The sequence below is a fragment of the Anser anser genome, assembly GCF_964211835.1.
Source record: "Anser anser genome assembly, chromosome: 1".
Taxonomy (NCBI): Eukaryota; Metazoa; Chordata; class Aves; order Anseriformes; family Anatidae; genus Anser; species Anser anser.
Genome location: NC_139720.1, coordinates 29,820,509 through 29,833,742, shown reverse-complemented (window position 1 = coordinate 29,833,742; position 13,234 = coordinate 29,820,509). Strand labels below are relative to the sequence as shown.

The 13,234-nt window shown below is 35.2% G+C and overlaps 1 protein-coding gene and 1 long non-coding RNA gene across 8 annotated transcripts in view; both read right to left on the bottom strand.

Moving 5' to 3' along the window:
* The window catches only part of IMMP2L (inner mitochondrial membrane peptidase subunit 2), a 464,509-nt gene that overhangs the window by 434,529 nt on the left and 16,746 nt on the right, over nucleotides 1–13,234 (bottom strand). The gene's annotated exons all lie outside the window — the stretch shown is intronic.
* LOC310882345 overlaps nucleotides 1–13,234 on the bottom strand; it is a 108,444-nt gene extending 95,210 nt beyond the window's left edge. For both annotated transcript variants that reach the window (XR_014572898.1, XR_014572899.1), the window contains exon 1: nucleotides 1–13,234. This exon is cut by the window's left edge and continues 43,382 nt beyond it. This is a non-coding gene — a long non-coding RNA (uncharacterized lncRNA).

Below are 13,234 nucleotides of genomic sequence, written 5' to 3'. Positions count from 1 at the left end.
GTTATCTGAACACCAGGGGCTGACACGTTTGCTAGCCCTGCCACTACCACCTAGAGAATATACTTGTTGCTGCAATATAATACTTCATGAGCTTTAGGAAACAGTATACAGCAGGTGAAACAAGCCCCACGGTACAGCTAAACATAGGTGCTAGCAGAAATTTCTGGAACAGCACAGTAGAGCTTTTACAAATCAGGACATGAAGTGTCCCTTGAAATTTAAATTTCCCTTGGCGGTTAACTGCTGCTGCATTAGCAAATCCTGTGGACTGAAAAACCCTGCTGAGTTGCCTTGCATATAGCTAAAACATCATAGAAATCCTAAATACAACTGTTAAAAGAGTCTTTGAGAGATCTAAGTGTTTTCAAATACATCAGCTCATTCACATATGGACTAGCGAGAGATGCTATGTAATACCTGATCAATAAGTACACGTAAAAGCTGATTAAAAAGCATCAAAACAAACAAAAATGCTAAGTGTTATAAAGGAGAAGACTGGAAACCGTATTTGGAATGAGACAGCTGGAACAATAAGGACAGACTTCAGACAAGTATGCAACTTAGAGCAGACGACAGTCATCCAGGCAACGCAACACAGCACCAACTACTGCACTGTCTAAATACTTACATAAGCCTCAACTCACTTTATGCAAACTCTCCAACATCAGTTGTCAATTTCTAATCATGGGATTCGAAAATGACAACTGTCCAGAAGATTACGTCTGGAAGACCGGTTACTCAAAAGTCTCACAAAGATGACCACTGAGACAATGTTTCAAAAAGGAAGCATGAAAAGAAAAACAAAGAGGAGTAAAGATTCTATATGAAAGTGCTTAGCTGTTTTAATTATCAGAACTAAGAAGCATGAAGACAGAGTTTCAGATGTTGATATATGGTTTTTTTTTCCCCTGCTAAATTCACTCTTGGACATTCAGAGGTCCTTTGTTTTGCTAAATCAAGTTTAACTTAATGTTATTTATAATTTTCAAAGATTTCTCCCAGTAAAGACTCCTCCTAACATCATACCTTCTCATCATCAGTTTTAAAATATATGGAATGTGGTGCCCTCTTCCTCAGTTAGGCTGTAGTTAGTACTGCAGTCCTGCTGATGCACAAGAAGCAGTATCTCACAACACGCAAGCATAAGGTTTCATGCAGTAAGGGTGACAAACGTTAAGTCAACTCATTTAAAAATCTAGCTAGCACTCAATATTACAGTCCAGATATCATGGGAAAATGTAAAGGTCAAGCATTATCTTAGAAGGCCACATGAGGCCCACGAAAGATTATTGTTCCTACAAATTCTGGCTTTGCAAGGTATTTTAAATATGTTACATTAAATACACACCAACATCCCCCTTCAACTCCTAAAGGTATGTATGCTGTTCCTGTGAAGCAATGGTCATACCGACCTAGAACAATCTGTTTTTCACCGAACTTGGAGAGAAATCACAGCTTACAGCAAAGAAAATGTAGTTTCAACCAAGTCAGCAATTCACATTCTATGGACACTTTCTATATTAATCAGGGATCTGAAACCATCCCTTCCTAAACCGTCCAGAACAATGGAAACTAAGAGTCTGCCTCACGCATTCAGCTAAGCTATTATTTGATTAAGGATATGGAATATAATTTGTAATTAAGGTTTCCCTTTTAATGTTAAACAGATAAGCCTTTGAACTCCGGGAAACTGCAAACTAATACAAATCTGCTGTAGAAAAATTACTGCTATCGGTGTCCTATAGGACTGAATAACACACTGTGCATGATCACGCATTTCAATATCTTCCAACAGTATCTCCTTACTAAGGTCAAACTCAGCACTAGTTTAAAAATAGACTGTTCTGGGGGCAAAGGGGATCTTACGCAGACACAAACATCATAGCAGGCCTTCTGGGTGTACAGGATGCTATTATCTTTTGCTTGCTTGACAATATACTTCCTTTTATATGGCAAGACCACACTTCTCTCATTATAGTTGCCCTAGTTATTGGAACATCAAAGTTATTGTTCTAAGAATGCCACTAATTCATCCCTTAAAGCAGACATACGAAACAACACATAACACGAGAAATATGTTCAATAGGTACCTCTTTTTTAGTGATCTGCATTTGAAGGTATATGAGAAAGGTGTTCATTGAAAACCTTAATCATCTCCTGGGTTTTTTATTTGTCTGTTTGTAAACAGGCTTGGGGAAATCAACTTACTATTCAAAGTCATCAATATTTTTCCCCATCGAATCCATATTATGAATAAAGAAAAAATTAAAAAGGAGCTTTCATATGCTACGTTTTTACATTTCATAAAAGGTAGCTATAAAAGAAGATATCTACAGTACCAGGGAGAATATAAGCTGAATGGCTAAAAAGTAGCAGACTATATCTATTCTGCTGTATATTGGCAGAGGAGATAGGTCAAGTTCAAATCAATTTAAGTTCTATCTATGAGATAAGTGAAAAAGATTCTTGTAGATTCTTCCTGCATCGAGTCATTAAATTACAGCCACGATACTAAATTTTTCAAGTAACCCCTCTCTTTGCAACTGAACTGCTTTCATTTTTCTATCATATTAAATTGTTTGCCTTCATTTTAGGTGTCTTTTATATTTTATTCCTGACATATTTCTCTCCGATTTACAGTCAAAATGTTGACCCTGCCTCTTACGAATGAATCCAGTCAGACTTAATTGAAAATTTAACAAGTGAGCAAACAATTACTTGTGTACTTTTCCAGGCTCCTCTTCTCACTTGGGAACTGCTCTCCACACACATTTGCAGAGGAGTTTCCTTTACTATAGTATGTTAAACATGACCCAGCGTTTAGCTGTCTGCATGCAGATTGCCACCCACCACACTGATTGTTTCATTATATGCATCTGCCTGAATCTGCTCATTGTTTCTGCTTTATAAAATTTACAGTCTAGTTATCAAACCAAATGCAATCTTACCACTTTCTGTACCTTCACCTATTAACACAATGGACTTTCTATGCACAACTGGGTCTTCTAGATGCTACTGTAAGACAAATACCACAGACATCTACAGAAGAGGTTTTTAGAAACTACACTTCTGCATTATAAAACCAGTTAAAACCAACATAATGAATAATCTAAACACTAACTGGTACTGCTGACTTCTAACTTTGAAGGGTTTAGTAATTGTCTCATATCTTAAAAGTTCAGTTGCTGAAATTCCATTTGATGTAGAGAAACAGAATAATTCAGGTTCAAAGCAACCTCTGGGAGTCATCCACTTCAACCACGTGGCCCAAACAGACTCAGCTTCAAAGGTAGGTCAGGGTGCTCAGGTTTAGGCTCATCAAGTTTTGAATGTCTCCAAGGAGGGAGATTTCACAGTCTCTCTGGAGAATAACTTAGCCATTATAATTGTGCAATATTTGTCTTATATCTGGTCAGATTTTCCTTGTTAAAACTGTGGCCATTGTCTCTCATCACGTTTCTGTGCACCTCTGAGAAGAGTTTGACTCCATTTCTCTGAAACTAATCAACAACGCAGCTGACAACTGCAATAAGGTCCCCTCTCAACAGAACAAATATATATGTATGTATTTAAGGCTAAATTTTGTTCAACTGCACTTTCCAGGAGCAGCTGATTGCACATAAAAGACTAATGTTACATTCATGAATGCAGCCTAATATAATTTCCCTAGAAAATACAGTGATGATAAGGTTAATTATCATTTTAAACATGATAATTTGCCATTCCCTTGTTTTTACCATCGCTAACAGGCTATTTCAAAAAAAAAAAAAAAGAAAGAAAACAGAAAACAAGGCCAAGACTCTGCTTATTATATGCAAAAATATTCATGTCCACAATATACTCAGCACAGGTCAAGACCCTTGGTTTTTCTTCCAACTTCACCAATTAGATCGGAAATAAATATTTTTGATAGGTATGCAGAACCCACTTTGTCAGCATATGTACAGTGCATTGAAAGATTCCTAGAAGTAGCGTTCTGCAGTTAATATTTATGGTTGCTCATAACACAACTGGCTTAGGGGAAGTTATTACTAAAAGATATGAAGACAGCTGTGGCAGTATTTAAACTATAATTTGTCCAAGAACAAATAGTATGAAATATCCTGCATAATAAAATATCAGTTCAGTATTTCCCAGATTGTACACAAAAGAGAAGCTGCCCTAACTGCATGAAGGGGTAAAATATATTTAGATTTCTTTTTGTACACTCAGAAAGCTATGGAAACAATTTAATTTGCTTAGCAGCTTATATAGAGGACATCAGTCCCTCTATTTTCTCAAAAAAAATCAAATTTCATTGCTGAAGAGAAATTACTGCATTCTAGGTTTCAAGCATTGCTGAATCACATTATAATGCCTTATGTACACATCTTTGTTAAAGCTTTCACACTACTGCAGGCAACAATTTAGCAATGGAGTATTACAGCCCTGATGTTAAGGAACTGAACACCTTTGAAACAGAATGGTTTCATATGGAAAAGAAAGGAAAAGCTGATCTTTGGAGTTGTTCTACAAAAAGATTTTTCATTTCTTCCCTCCAAGAAGGGAACTTGTTCATAATAGAAGTTGATACACCATCTTTAAGACCTAAAATTTGTATTACTTTTGAATCCTTCCAGATTCAAGTAAAGCTGTACGAAAGCTAAGATTTAATCCAACCAGAAGGTTCTTTTAAATTGAGTCTGGTGTTTCATCAATTTAGCCCTCAGCATTTCATCAGTTCAGTGGAACCTAAGTTTAAGTATTTGATACACATCTTTAGGAATCATGGTTGGTCCATTAGCTTCCCCACAAGACCTTTACTTTCAAGGGAAGGAAATTACTTTCCTAAGCTACCAGTTTATTTACAGTTTACCATTCCTCTGAATTTTTAAGCTAGTACTCATCAAGTTGATCCTTGTGGGTCTCTTCCAACTCAGGATATTCTGTGATTCTGTATTGAGAACACATTTGAATATTACAATCCATCTACACATATCATCATCAACAATACACTTCAGATTTTTGTGCAAGGATACATACATATACCCATGACATTTTTTATTGTACACCATCAAAGATGTTCAGTCTGAATTTACTTAAGGAAGTTTCTAAATGAACAACCTACACAGGATGTGCACTGGAATGTTCATTTGCTGAAATAATTGTATTTCCTGCTACTTCCAACAACAAGAGTATGTAGACTATTCCAATGCCTTTTCTAGCTCTAGGTACCTACAAGCAATACCAGTCAGAGATAACCAGCAATTACTTCTCAGCAACTGGCAAAGCACTGTGAAAAAACGTATCAAATACTCCCCTCTCATGGTTGTCAAACTTTCTAAGGTTAAACAAAACAAAAAAAAAGTTTAGGAAAAATATATTGTTACCTTTCTGTACGTGTAACACAGAAGGCTTTTATATCATCAGATTCTGCTGAAACCAAAGCAAGTTCCTAGCATCTAAATTATAAATATTTCAAAAGGAAAAAGTGATATTTTTCTAAAACAAGGCAGCTTTCAAGCTCCTTTTGCTCAACATGACCTTCACGGGGCAGTCAGGCATCACGCTGTAAGTCAGGCAGTTACAGGACCACAGACAGCTTTCCAGCCAATCACATGGTGGCTGTAATTTCTGCAATATTTCACGCAGCTGTCCGCTTATACCCAGTATCTCCAAAATACTGCGACTGCATCAATGATCAAGAACAGTAGAAAAGCCTATTCTATACTGTTCCCCTTTCTATCGAACAGAGGCAGGTAAAAGTTACTTCATTTGTTAGAAAGGTGTTTTGTTTTTTGTTTTTGCTTTTTCCTTTTCTCCTCCTCATCACTAGCCTGATTACTAAAAAGCAAAGTAAAAATAAAGGAATCAATTAATCAAATGAACAAATAAATTAATTCTATTTTGAGATTGCAAATTACTGTTAACAGTTCTCCTTCAGCACAACATGTCCCCCTTATCTACTAATTAGCTGCTAACACCTTATCTGATCATCTTACAATTTAAAGATCACAACACAACCAGTTTTCCTCCCACCTTCCTTGCCTTCTAAAGAATTAGAAACATATATATTTGGTTGAAACTTCAAATGCACCTTGTTTTTACTATTCTCATCCTAATCTGACTGAGGTGCTACACAGCCATATCTTTCAGAAATTCCAGGGTGAACAGAGATGGGCCAAGAAGCAAAATACTTGAAACGAGGAATGTAGATCTGCAGGTGATGCTGTATAGAACCGCTTTAATGCTGAGGCTATTGAATTGGTACTGTGGTTGCTAAGATCATAACTACCCTTCATTTCACTAGAGTATATCTTTGTGGAAGCTTATGTTACTTGTCTCAACAGTAAATTCAAGCAAACATCACAGTCAGTATATCTGTTTTTAATTTCTTTGTCAACTCCCTCAATGTTGCATTTGAAATGAAAAGCAAATACTATATGCAGCAAATTAAAATGATCAAGCCAACAGCAAAAGGCACGGTAATAGTGATTTATGTTTCTCCAACTCAGCCTCTATATAGCAATACCTCAGATAAAAACTGATGGAATTGTCTCATTAGCAGTCATTAAGATTAAGCTATTTTCCAACTAACGGGAATTCACATTTTAAACAGAATTTATGACAACCACACTGATGTCCATGAATTTATTCAAAGGTATATTAACTAGAACAAAAAACTGACCAGGTAACTGATCCTGTTATTATATCTTGACATTTGCTTTTAGAGTAGGATTTACTGATATTATGGCAAGATTCTAGATCCACTTTTATCCTATCAAATACCTTATGTAGACTTAATACTACCTCATATATTCTTGTGATAGAATGATAATTTCATCTTTTATCATTAATGGTTTTGTTTTGTCCTGTTAGCTTAACTCACTAATCAATGTAGTGGCTTGAGTAAACTTGCAGTGTAGGATTCTGATGGATACAGTAAGCAATATTCTCAAAAAGCAGTAATTTTTTTCTTCATTCAATAGCAAGGTACTATCATTAGGCTGACAAAACCAAAATCAACCAGAATATGAAGTTCTCACTGACACCATTTATAAGAATACAAGACTCTTCCCTATCAACTAACACCTCTTTCACAAATAGACCCAACCATTTAATTGACTTCCACATCATTAACTTTTTAGAAAACTGAAGATATTTCTTTTTAATTATCATAGTTGCAAATTGGCCACTAAGGAATTCTAAAGTCATAAAATCATATCTGTTACTTTTTGGTCCAAATAATCTAGCTAGACTCTCTACAGCAATGATTATTGCAACCAAATCTTTCAAACTTCCTACTTGTATCAATAGACTTTAAATTCAATAACCATAGCTGTAAATACAGCAAATTCTTCCCTCCACAACTGCTCAGTTTCCACAGTACTACAATAATTGCCCACTTAAACTCATCCTAGGCACTTCATTAAAAATCCTGGGATTACATATAGTATCTAAAAACATTCTTTAAAAAGTGCATTTTACTTACTTTGTAAAGAAAAAAAAATTTTTCTTTCAACAACAGTATTAACACACTCATATATAGTATGATATCTAGACTGTAACACAGATAATAATACTAGAACTACATATTTGATTTTTATCAGGAAAAGACATGAGTTTTTTTCTTCCAGCCAAAGGGACAGAATAGGAAAAGATTTCCTGAGGTCACTGAGGCCCAGAAAGTAAAGTGATTATTTAGCTTCTATGTCAGCACAACCTCTTTTGCAGTGTCCTGCCTGCCAGAAGATAGATGACTTGGTATAGGGACCTAAGTACAAACAAAAATAGAATAGAAATTGGAAGGCTTAAGAAGGTCAAACGGAGGTATTCTTAAAAGGCAGTTCAATATTTTAGCCAGAAAAAACTTTCGTAAAATTTATGCGAGAACCAGTAAATATTCAGTCATGCTACATCTATCAGAATTTTGTAGTAAGTCTTTTTATAATTACAGCTACTGATTCAAATTCAAGGCAGTTCCTTCAATAAGTACATTCTTACTGATTTTTATTTTACTAGGCTAGTCTCATTAATGAAATTCCAGTTAGCATTGTTTTATGAAGAGTATGTATTGATTTTACACCATTTGAGAATTCTTTTGTTTCCATCATACGAACAGGACCACATTCCTTCAAAATGTAGATTATTCAGATTTGTGTGAATAGACTGAAATTTGTTGAGCTATCAAATAAAATCATCATGGCAACTACCTTTTCCCATTTCCATTTCTGAATAGCTAACAGTGAGGGATAACACAGCAGAGACAATCTTGCATGTAGTACTTTGATTCTTCCTCCAGAATGTTGATTTGTTGATTTGTACTGTATTTTCCAAAGTTCAAATACACATATAAACTATAAGCTTACCAAAAGGCCTGAAAACAATCTTAGAGTCAAAGGTAGCAGTTACAGAAGCTACTTAATATTCTTCATCAGAACAGGAGATATGATGTAGGTTGTTTTTTTTTTAAACATCAAGAAATCTTCCATGTAGAACATTGGTTTTGTATTAAAGCAATTATGCTTTTATTTGAGAACTCACAAGAAGCTGACAAAATATACATTTTTTTTTCCTTATTATTATTGCTGTCCTTTAAAAATATGTTTTTAAATACACTGCCAGTTTTCATTTAGCTATTACAGTTAAAAACTTCAGAAACATTTTACCATTCAGAACACACAGAACAAATTGCATTGGTCCTCAACCTTTCCCAGATTACATTAGCATAGGTATTTCTATTTAACTCATAAAAACACATTCTAATTTAGAAATGGAGGGACACCTGGCAACCTACAAAGTTCCTGTTCTCGGTCACACCTTGCAGAAGGTACTGTCTCTATTACGGATACTCCTATTATACAGAAGTATCTGTGCTACACAAGCACAGCTTCCAAAAGCTAAAATTTGTATCTGCGAATAGTTATAGTCTTGAAATTTCATCATTCAAAATCTAACAATCCTTTTTATACTACAACCGTTGAACCTACTCCTTTGTTAAAAAATCTACTAACCAATCAAAAAATTCGACAATGTCCAAACTTTTAAAACGTTTTTTCAGATAAGTAAATCTGAGCTAATACTGTTGTCTTCATTTCAAAAGCTTACTTAAAATTTGTCATTTCCATTAAAAAAAAATCACAACCGTACATATACATACTAATTTTGCCATTTTCTACATCTTGCAACACCTTTTTGCTACATTAAGACAGGAATTTTGGAATAAAAAGAGGAGAAGAGTTTATACTCAGGATACAAGGTTTTCAGTAGAGACTGAAGGATAGTGGAGAGTAGGATATAAGGGATTTTTTCAGTAGAGAAAAGAATTCTAGAGCTATAAAACATTCTTTAGCAACATCTTTTTACCACAGCCTGCATTTGTACACTGTAGAAACCAAGCTACGTGTAGGTAAATTGGCAAAAATGTCCATTAATACACAATAGAAGAGTACAATCTCCATTAGCACTACAAAGTGCAGTTGCAGCGTATATGCCCAAGGACCTGCTTGAGCTGTACAGCCCACGCTGTGATGTGGACTTATACAACTACAATGCAGTTGACACTCAAAACTTATGGAGTAAAACCAACTAGGATCCTATAACCCACTCTGCAATATCTGATAAAGCTCATCATAACTGTTGGCATCTACCTCAGCACAGCTGTTGCAAAATAAATGCCTATTTCACCACAAAAAGTACCAAAAGATCAAGGTCTGTCTGCTAAAAATAATCATTCATTTATCTTTTGAAGATAAACCCATGTGCCACATGATGTTCTCCAAGCAAAATGCGAAGATAAGTAAACATTGTCAAAACAAAGAAAATAACACACTTTCCTTGCATCTGTTTAAGCGATGGAAAGGCAGTATTATGGAACATATAATAATGGAAATTATTTAATTTATTGGAATAATAGTCCTGGTTTAATTTTTGATATAGGTCCCAGTAATACAGTAATGTCAAAATTAAGCACTGAAGCAAGTGATCAAATTAAGGATGATGATATTCATTTCCAAATAAATTTAAAATTGTGAGTTCAAAAGTTGTAACATAAAACATTGAGCTCCCTTAATTCTGGTATCAGTAAGTACGATTTAAGCTAAAATTAAAAACGTTAACTTAGAACAGCTTCTAAAAAGCTGGGATAAGATTTAGCTATTTCTAAAACATTAAACTGAAAGTAAAGAAATCATCCTCTGCTACCAACTTATTCTCTCCATTTGTTTTATCTGACTCTAATTTTATAATTTTGAGGAGTCATGCCATTCTAAATATTATGCCTAAAAACAGCTACACGCACATGTGTACGCACAGTGACTAACTGCATAGCCATGGTTGTGATGCACAGTTACAGCTACATCAGGTCAGCTCAGATGCAAAGTCAGGGATGACAGACATGACATGTTTCCATAAAGATGATCTTCATTTAATTCTTAAACCCAACATAAATTCCACCAAATGCTTGGGGGACAGGGTGCTCATTTGTAATTCAAGTCTGCAGATAACAAAAATACAAACTTTTGGACCTGCAAGCAATATCGCAAGCGTAATCACAGGCTGACTGTTGCTCTCTTGGGGCATCCAAAGCCAACAAGATTAATTCATCTCTTTGCTCCAAGGTTTGGCTCTTGGCCATCTACTTACGTTGGACTTTGCCACTTGGGATCTCAATAATCCCTTTTAAGAGCTGTGGTAAAAACAGCACCCATCCAGAATGACACATTTCTGATGGTATGAAGAAGGCAAAGAATTTGGACGGCTCTGGTCAAGCTGTCACAAGGAATATTCAACCTTAGTTCTTATCCTGCAAAAGACCACCCTCCCACAACCTCTTTGCTAGTTTGTACTATGACTTGGCAAAGAGAAAACAAATGCTAAATGTTAAGCAGCCAAGTAGGATATGAAAGAAGGTTTACATCTTCATCTGCCTGCTTCCATCACACCATCACCTTCTCATTTGAATTTCTAACAGAAGCAGGAAAAGCAGCAGCAAATTACTGGGAAACTGGCCTTCCCTGTTCATGTCTCACCCAAATCTCCCAAATCTACTATATGAAGACCACTTAGTAAAATTCATGAACATTCATAGCATATCTATTCACTTCTGAGTTAGAGATATCATAGGTAAACAACCAAAATGAAAAGGATAAAAATATTCACTTCATATATTCAAAACTTGTTAATAAAAACCTCATGTACAAAAGGTTAAGTTTCAAACAACCCACATAGGTACATAACCACATCCAGATACTGAATCCTCCAAGTCACAGAATAATAGAATGGTTTGGGTTACAAGGGACCTCACAGATCATCTAATTCCAACCCCCTGCCATGGGCAGGGACACCTCCCACCAGACCAGGTTGCCCAAAGCCCCATCCAGCCTGGCCTTGAGCACCTCCAGGGATGGGGCATCCACAGCTGCTCTGGGCAGCCTGTTTCAGGGCCTCACCACCCTCAGAGTAAAGAACTTCTTCCTTATATCTAACCTAAATCTACCCTCATTTAGTTTTAAGACTCTTGTCCTATCACTACACTCCCTGACAAACAGTCCCTCTCCAGCTTTCTTGTAGGCTCCCTTCACTGGAAGAAGTCTTTGCAACAACAGTGAAAACTTCCAAATTACAGTAAGCTTTTAAACACAACTAGCAGGCCAAAGATGCTTCTAACAAATCTGTATCGTGAAGTAATCTAAAAGATGTTACTGATACATAAAATATACCTCACTTTTTAGCAAAAATTATTCAATATATTAGTTTTGCATTGTTTGTTTGTATTGTTCTTAAAGTGTATTATGAATTCCCTAGCCTAGCTATTCAGGGTACTTCTCAAATGTTTAAGAAAAACTTCAGTACAACACTCAAATACAATGTGACTTCTTCCACGTGAATGTACATAAGCTCCATCAACAGTAAGTGAACTTTTCAAAACATACCAAAAAAAAGAATAAAAACACCCACAATATCTAAAATATTAGTCATCATGTCTGAACGTAGAACAAAGTGAAAGCAATCAAGGCAGATGGTTCAGATAGTACCACAAACCTTGAATAAGTATAAGAATGAAACTATTTGTTCTGTTTTCTGATCGGAAAACAAGCTGTTCAGTCAATTAATTAGTAACCAGGTACATCCAGTATTTTAAACCGTTACTAGAGCGTGACTTGGGCAGCGCGACACATACACAGGTAAAATCAAATTCTGCAAGTAGTCATTACGTGACTTCAAACTGGAGTCCTTCTGTAATATTTGGTGTTGCAAACATGAATAAATTTGTATTTGTAGCTAGACCGTTTACAGATAATCTTACATGCCAGACAACAAGAAAACATAAATTTTAGGTTTCTAACAAAAAAACACGACGTGAGGGTAGCAGTTTGCTCTAAGAGCTGGTAGTAAAAACTGTTATATGAATTACCTGTACAATGAAGAAGTAGAATAAAATGAGACAATTAGAAGAGATGGCTGACAAAAAGGAAGCCAGACAATATAGCTTTAAAGACAATTCTTCTGCTGTAATCTATATATTGTGCATTTCACCCTTACAAAACTAGATACCCTAAGTTTAAACTATCCGAGCATGTACTACAAGTATTATATCATTGTGTCAGTTATGCACATTTTGGCACTCCATTTCTATCTTACATTAAAGCTGAAATGGAGTTTCTGTCTCGTTAGTCTTGAATATTTTCAACAGCAAAACACTGCCACCTTTTGGCTTGATACACAGACCTTCCCCTTGTAATCGAAAAACTTTTTTTTTTTTTGGGGGGGGGTACTTTAGTCCTTTATGAAGAAGGTTGAACTCTTGTAACATTATTTAAAATTTGATTCAGTAGGAAGATTTCTCCAGAAAAAAATAATGTTAATTATGTATGAAAATGCTATTTTTCTCATAAATATGAATGCATAGCCAAACAAATTAAAAAGTGTACTCCATTTAGCCATATGTTTTTTCTATTTTTTTCTCTTTATATCACAGCTCTTTTTCTTGGCAATTTCTGTACACAGATATTACTGTATCACATAGTATTTTACACTGCACTCCTTTCAAGTAAAAAACTGATAATACATTCTTTGACCTTCTCCTGACTTTTGTAAACTCATTATAGGACTAACTATAATGCATTACTAACAAATGATGTTCCTTGTTCATACATATACCTGCAGTATGCCAGAGATAAAATACAAAATACTCAATAAATAAATATTAAATAGCTGAACATTTATATGAATATATATTCAAACATATGTAAGA